Below are 6000 nucleotides of genomic sequence, written 5' to 3' on the forward strand. Positions count from 1 at the left end.
AAAAGCTGCTCTATCTCCTTCTTAAATGCCGATGCCAGCAGCCTGGTCCCACTCTGGTTAAGATGGAGCCCATCCTTTCGGAATAGGCTCCCCCTTCCCCAGAATGTTGCCCAGTTCCTAACAAATCTAAAGCCCTCCTCCCTGCACCATCGTCTCATCCACGCATTGAGACTCTGGAGCTCTGCCTGTCTCTTGGGCCCTGCGCATGGCACAGGTAGCATTTCAGAAAATGCTACCCTGGAGGATCTGGATTTCAGCTTTCTACCTAAGAGCCTAAATTTTGCTTCCAGAACCTCTCTCCCACATTTTCCTATGTCATTAGTACCCACATGTACCAAGACAGCCGTCTCCTCCCCAGCACTATATAAAATCCTATCTAGGTGACGCGTGAGGTCCGCCTCCTTCGCACCAGGCAGGCAAGTCACCAGGCGATCCTCACGTCCACCAGCCACCCAGCTATCTATATGCCTAATGATCGAATCACCAAGTACAACAGCTGTCCTAACCTTTCCCTCCCGGGCAACATTTGCCCGCAAGGTCCCCCTGCTCCGGAAGGCACATGTGACGGCCCGTCTGAAGTTTGCCAGTGAACACCTGGATGATGCCGAGAGTGATTGGGAGAAGGTGCTGTGGTCAGATGAGACAAAAATTGAGCTCTTTGGCATGAACTCAACTCACCGTGTTTGGAGGAAGAGAAATGCTGCCTATGACCCAAAGAACACCGTCCCCACTGTCAAGCATGGAGGTGGAAATGTTATGTTTTGGGGGTGTTTCTCTGCTAAGGGCACAGGACTACTTCACCGCATCAATGGGAGAATGGATGGGGCCATGTACCGTACAATTCTGAGTGACAACCTCCTTCCCTCCGCCAGGGCCTTAAAAATGGGTCGTGGCTGGGTCTTCCAGCACGACAATGACCCAAAACATACAGCCAAGGCAACAAAGGAGTGGCTCAGGAAGAAGCACATTAGGGTCATGGAGTGGCCTAGCCAGTCACCAGACCTTAATCCCATTGAAAACTTATGGAGGGAGCTGAAGCTGCGAGTTGCCAAGCGACAGCCCAGAACTCTTAATGATTTAGAGATGATCTGCAAAGAGGAGTGGACCAAAATTCCTCCTGACATGTGTGCAAACCTCATCATCAACTACAGAAGACGTCTGACCGCTGTGCTTGCCAACAAGGGTTTTGCCACCAAGTATTAGGTCTTGTTTGCCAGAGGGATTAAATACTTATTTCCCTCTGCAGAATGCAAATAAATTCATATACTTTCCACAATGTGATTTTCCGGATTTAATTTGTGATGTGCTATCTCTCACTGTTACCAATAACCTACCCTTCAATTATGGGCTGCTCATGTCTTTGTCAGTGGGCAAACTTACAAAATCAGCAAGGGATCAAATACTTATTTCCACCACTGTATATAGCACTAAATGATGAGGTAGCTATAATAGTCATCTCAGAGACTTTGTGGAAAGAGGACAATCAATGGGACACTGTTAACAGGGTACAAATTGTATCACAATGATAGAGAGGAACAAATTGGATTGGGGGGGGGGGGTTGAACTATATGTTAAAGAGGGAATTGAGTCAAATAAAGTAAACATTCCACATGACACAGATAGCAGCGTGGAATCATTATGGATAGAAATTCCATGTGTGAAGGGAAGGAGCATTCTTTTAGGGCTGTACTACTGTCCGCCGGGACAGAACGATCAGATGGATGAAGAAATGTTTACAGAGATTAGAAAAGCTAGCAAATTGGGCAATGCTGTAATAATGAGTGATTTCAATTACATAGTAACATAGTAACATAGTAGATGACGGCAGAAAAAAGACCTGTACGGTCCATCCAGTCTGCCCAACAAGACAACTCATATGTGCTACTTTTTGTGTATACCCTACTTTGATTTGAACCTGTGCTCTTCAGGGCACAGACCGTATAAGTCTGCCCAGCACTATCCCCGCCTCCCAACCACCAGCCCCGCCTCCCAACCACCGGCTCTGGCACAGACCGTATAAGTCTGCCCAGCATTATCCCCGCCTCCCAACCACCAGCCCTGCCTCCCACCACCGGCTCTGGCACAGACTGTATAAGCAGTGCTTTTTTGGTAGAAAAAAAGGTGCCGGTACTCATTGTGGGCGGGGCCACCACATATGGCTCCACCCCTATGATAGCCACACCCCTTATACCAGCCATGGCGCATATAAACAGATATCATTGAAAATATATTATACTAGTATAGAAGAAAAAAAATAACATGATTATTTTCATTATAAATAATTTCTGTAAGCTCTTACAGCTCCAGTATACCCAGTGCAAAATAAGACAGCAGATGTAAATTCTCAAATTGGACATATTCCAAACACTAAAATGAAAATAAAATGATTTTTTTCTACCTTTGTTGTGTGATGTCTTTGTTTTTTTGATCATGTTGGTCCCAGTCTCTGATTCTGCTGCTCTCTATCTGTTCTCTTAACTCCCTTTCCAGGGCTTCCTTTCCATTTATTTCTTTACTTTCCTCCTTTCTTCTTCATTTCTTGTCCTGCATCCATAAGTAAAAGCTGGGTCCTCCTCCGTGGAATTGACTGGAGGAGGTATAACGTGGATCCAGTTTTTGCCTATTTTCTCCATCCATGTGCAGTTTTTCTCCTCTTCCCTTTCCCTCATCTCCATCCATGTGCATCTTCTTCTTTTTTCTTTTCTCCCCTCCACCCATGTCCAGCACTTCTCCTCTCTCTTCCCTCCCCTGTATCCATATAAAGCAATAATTCTTTCTCCCCTTTCCTCCATCCAAGTCCAGCATTTCTCCTCTCTCCCCGCCAACCCCTCCATGTCCAGCAATTCTCCTCTATCTTCTGCTCTCCCTCTCCATCCATTTCCAGCATTTCTCCTCTCTTCCCTGCCCTCCCATCCATGTGCATCTCCTTCCCTCCCCTCTATCCATGTCCAGTGATTCTCCTCTGTCCCGTCCTCCCCTGCCATCCATGTCCAGCGATTCTTCTCTGCCCCCTGCTATCCATGTCCAGAAATTCTCCGTTCCCTGCTCTCCCCTCCCAGCAATGTCCAGCAATTCTCTGTTCCCTTCCCTCCCATGTCCAGCAATTCTGTTCCCTTCCATGTCCTCCCATGCCCAGCAATTGTTCCCTGCTCTCCCCTCCCAGCGATGTCCAGCAGTTCTCTGTTCCCTGCCATGCCCTCCCCTCCCAGCGATGTCCAGCAGTTCTCCATTCCCTGCCCTGCCCTCCCAGCAGTTGTCCGTTCCTTGTCCTCCCCTCTCCCATGTGCAGCAATTCCTGGACTAGTCAGCAGCGCGAACGATGCAGGCAGCGACTGAAGGAGGCTGTTTGCGACGGAGCTTCCCTGTGCGAGTCCCGCCTATGCGGAAACAGGAAGTTGTAACAACGTAGGCAGGACTCGCACAGGGAAGCTCCGACGCAGACAGCCTCTTTCAATCGCTGCCTGTATTGTTTGCGCCTCTGCGTCTTAAAAAAAAAAAGTAAGTGCAGGTCTTGTTGGGAGGGTTGCCAGAGGGGGGCAAAAAAAGGTGCCGGTACGCCGTACCGTTGCGTACCGGCACAAAAAAAGCACTGCGTATAAGTCTGCCCAGCACTATCCCTGCCTCCCACCACCAGCTCTGGCACAGACCGTATAAGTCTGCCCAGCACTATCCCTGCCTCCCAACCACCAGTCCCGCCTCCGACCACCGGCTCTGGCAACAGACCGTATAAGTCTGCCCAGCACTATCCCCGCCTCCCCGATATTGAATGAATAAATGTTACATAAGTAGTAGTAGTAGTAGTACATCAGGGAATGCCAGAGAGATAAAATTTACATCAGCTTCTTGGAGCAGCTGGTCCAGGAACTGACGCAAGGGGGAGCTATTTTGAATCTGGTCCTTGGTGGCATGCAGGGCATAGTGCAAGAGGTGGTGGTGTTGGGTCCCCTGGGAAACAGTGATCATAACATGATTAAGTTTGAGCTACTATCTGGGATAAACCCGCAAAATAAATCTACTGTAGCTGCATTTAATTTTTGAAAGGGTGACTATAATAAAATGAGGAAAATGGTTAAAAAAGAAACTAAAAGGATTGGCTGCAAAGGTTAGGACACTCAATCAGGCATGGACATTATTCAAAAAGACCATCTTCAAAGCCCAGTTCAGATGATTTCCATGTATTTGCAGAGGTGGAAAGAAGAGAAAATGTCAGCCAGCATGGTTAAAAGGTCAAAGCAAAAGAGGCCAATACAGCCAAAAGATTGAAGAATGGAAAAAGGACCCAAACGAAGAAAATAAGAAGCAACATAAGCACTGGCAAGTCAGATGCAAAGCATTAATAAAGAAGGCTAAAACAGAATATGAAGAGAAACTTGCTGCAGAGGCTAAAACTCACAGTAACAACTTTTTCAGGTACATCAGAAGCAGAAAGCATGCGAGGGAATCCGTGGGACTGCAAGATCACGAAGGAGCAAAAGGGGCTCTCAGGGAGGACAAGACCATAGCGGAGAAACTGAATGAATACTTTGCTTCTGTCTTTACAGAAGAAGATGTAAGAGATCTGCCTGTAGTGGAAATGGCTTTCAAGGGTGATGATGATGAAGAATTGAAAGAAATATCGGTGAACCTGAAAGATGTACTGAGCAAAATTGACAATTTAAAGAGTAGTAAATCACCTGGACCGGATGGCATACATCCAAGGGTACTCAAAGAACTCAAGCATGAAATTGCTGATCTGCTGTTAGTAATATGTAACCTGATGTTAAAGTCATCCGTAGTACCTGAAGATTTGAGGGTGGCCAATGTGATGTCGATTTTTTAAAAGGGTTCTAGGGGTGATCTGGGAAATTATAGACCGGTAAGCCTGACGTCAGTGCCGGGCAAAATAGTGGAAACTATTATAAAGAATAATATTATAGAACAAATATGGTTTAATGGGACAAAGTCAGCATGGGTTCAGCTGAGGGAAGTCTTGCCTCACCAACTTGCTTCATTTCTTTGAAAGTGTGAATAAACATGTCGATAAAGGTGAGCCGGTTGATGTAGTGTATCTAGATTTTCTGAAATCTTTTGATAAAATTCCTCATGAGAGATTCCTGAGAAAAATAAAGAGTCATGGTATAGGAGGCAAGGTTCTTGATTATTGGACAGAAAACAGAGGGTAGGGTTAAATGGTCATTTCTCTCAATGGAGGAGACTGAACAGTGGAGTGCCACATGGATCTGTACTGGGACCAGTACTATTTAATATATTTATAAATGATATGGAAATCAGAACAACGAGTGAGGTGATCAAATTTGCAGATTATACAAAACTATTCAAGGTTGTTAAAACATGTGCGGACTGTGAAATATTGCAGGAAGATCTTAGGAAATTGGAAGACTGGGTGTCCAAATGGTAGATGAAATTTAATGTGGACAAATTCAAGGTGATGCACATTGGAAAGAATAATCCGAATCAGTTACCTGATGCTAGGATCCACCTTGGGGGGTCAATGCTCAAGAAAAAGATCTGGGTGTCATTGTAGATAATACGCTGAAATCTTCTACTCAGCATGCGGTGGAGGCCAAAAAAGCAAACAGGATGCTAGGAATTATTAGGAAAGGGTTGGTGAATAAGACCAAAAATACTATAATGCCCTTATATTGCTCCATGGTGCGTTTGCACCTTGAGTATTGCGTTCAGTTCTGGTCGCCGTATCTCAAAAAAGATTTAGCGGAATTAGAAAAGGTTCAAAGAAGAGCGTACTAAAATGATAAAGGGGATGTAACTCCTCTCATATGAGAAAAAGCTAATGAGGTTAGGGCTCTTAAGCTTGGAAAAGAGACGGATGAGGGGAGATATGATTGAGGTCTACAAAATCCTGAGTGGTGTAGGACGAGTAGAAGTAAATTGATTTTTTTACTCATTCCAAAAGTACAAAGACTAGGTAGACACTCGAGGAGATTTCATGGAAATACTTTTAAAACAAATAGGAGGAAATATTCAGCGAATAGTTAAGTT

Source organism: Microcaecilia unicolor, chromosome 14 (genome assembly GCF_901765095.1).
Source record: "Microcaecilia unicolor chromosome 14, aMicUni1.1, whole genome shotgun sequence".
Classification (NCBI taxonomy): domain Eukaryota; kingdom Metazoa; phylum Chordata; class Amphibia; order Gymnophiona; family Siphonopidae; genus Microcaecilia; species Microcaecilia unicolor.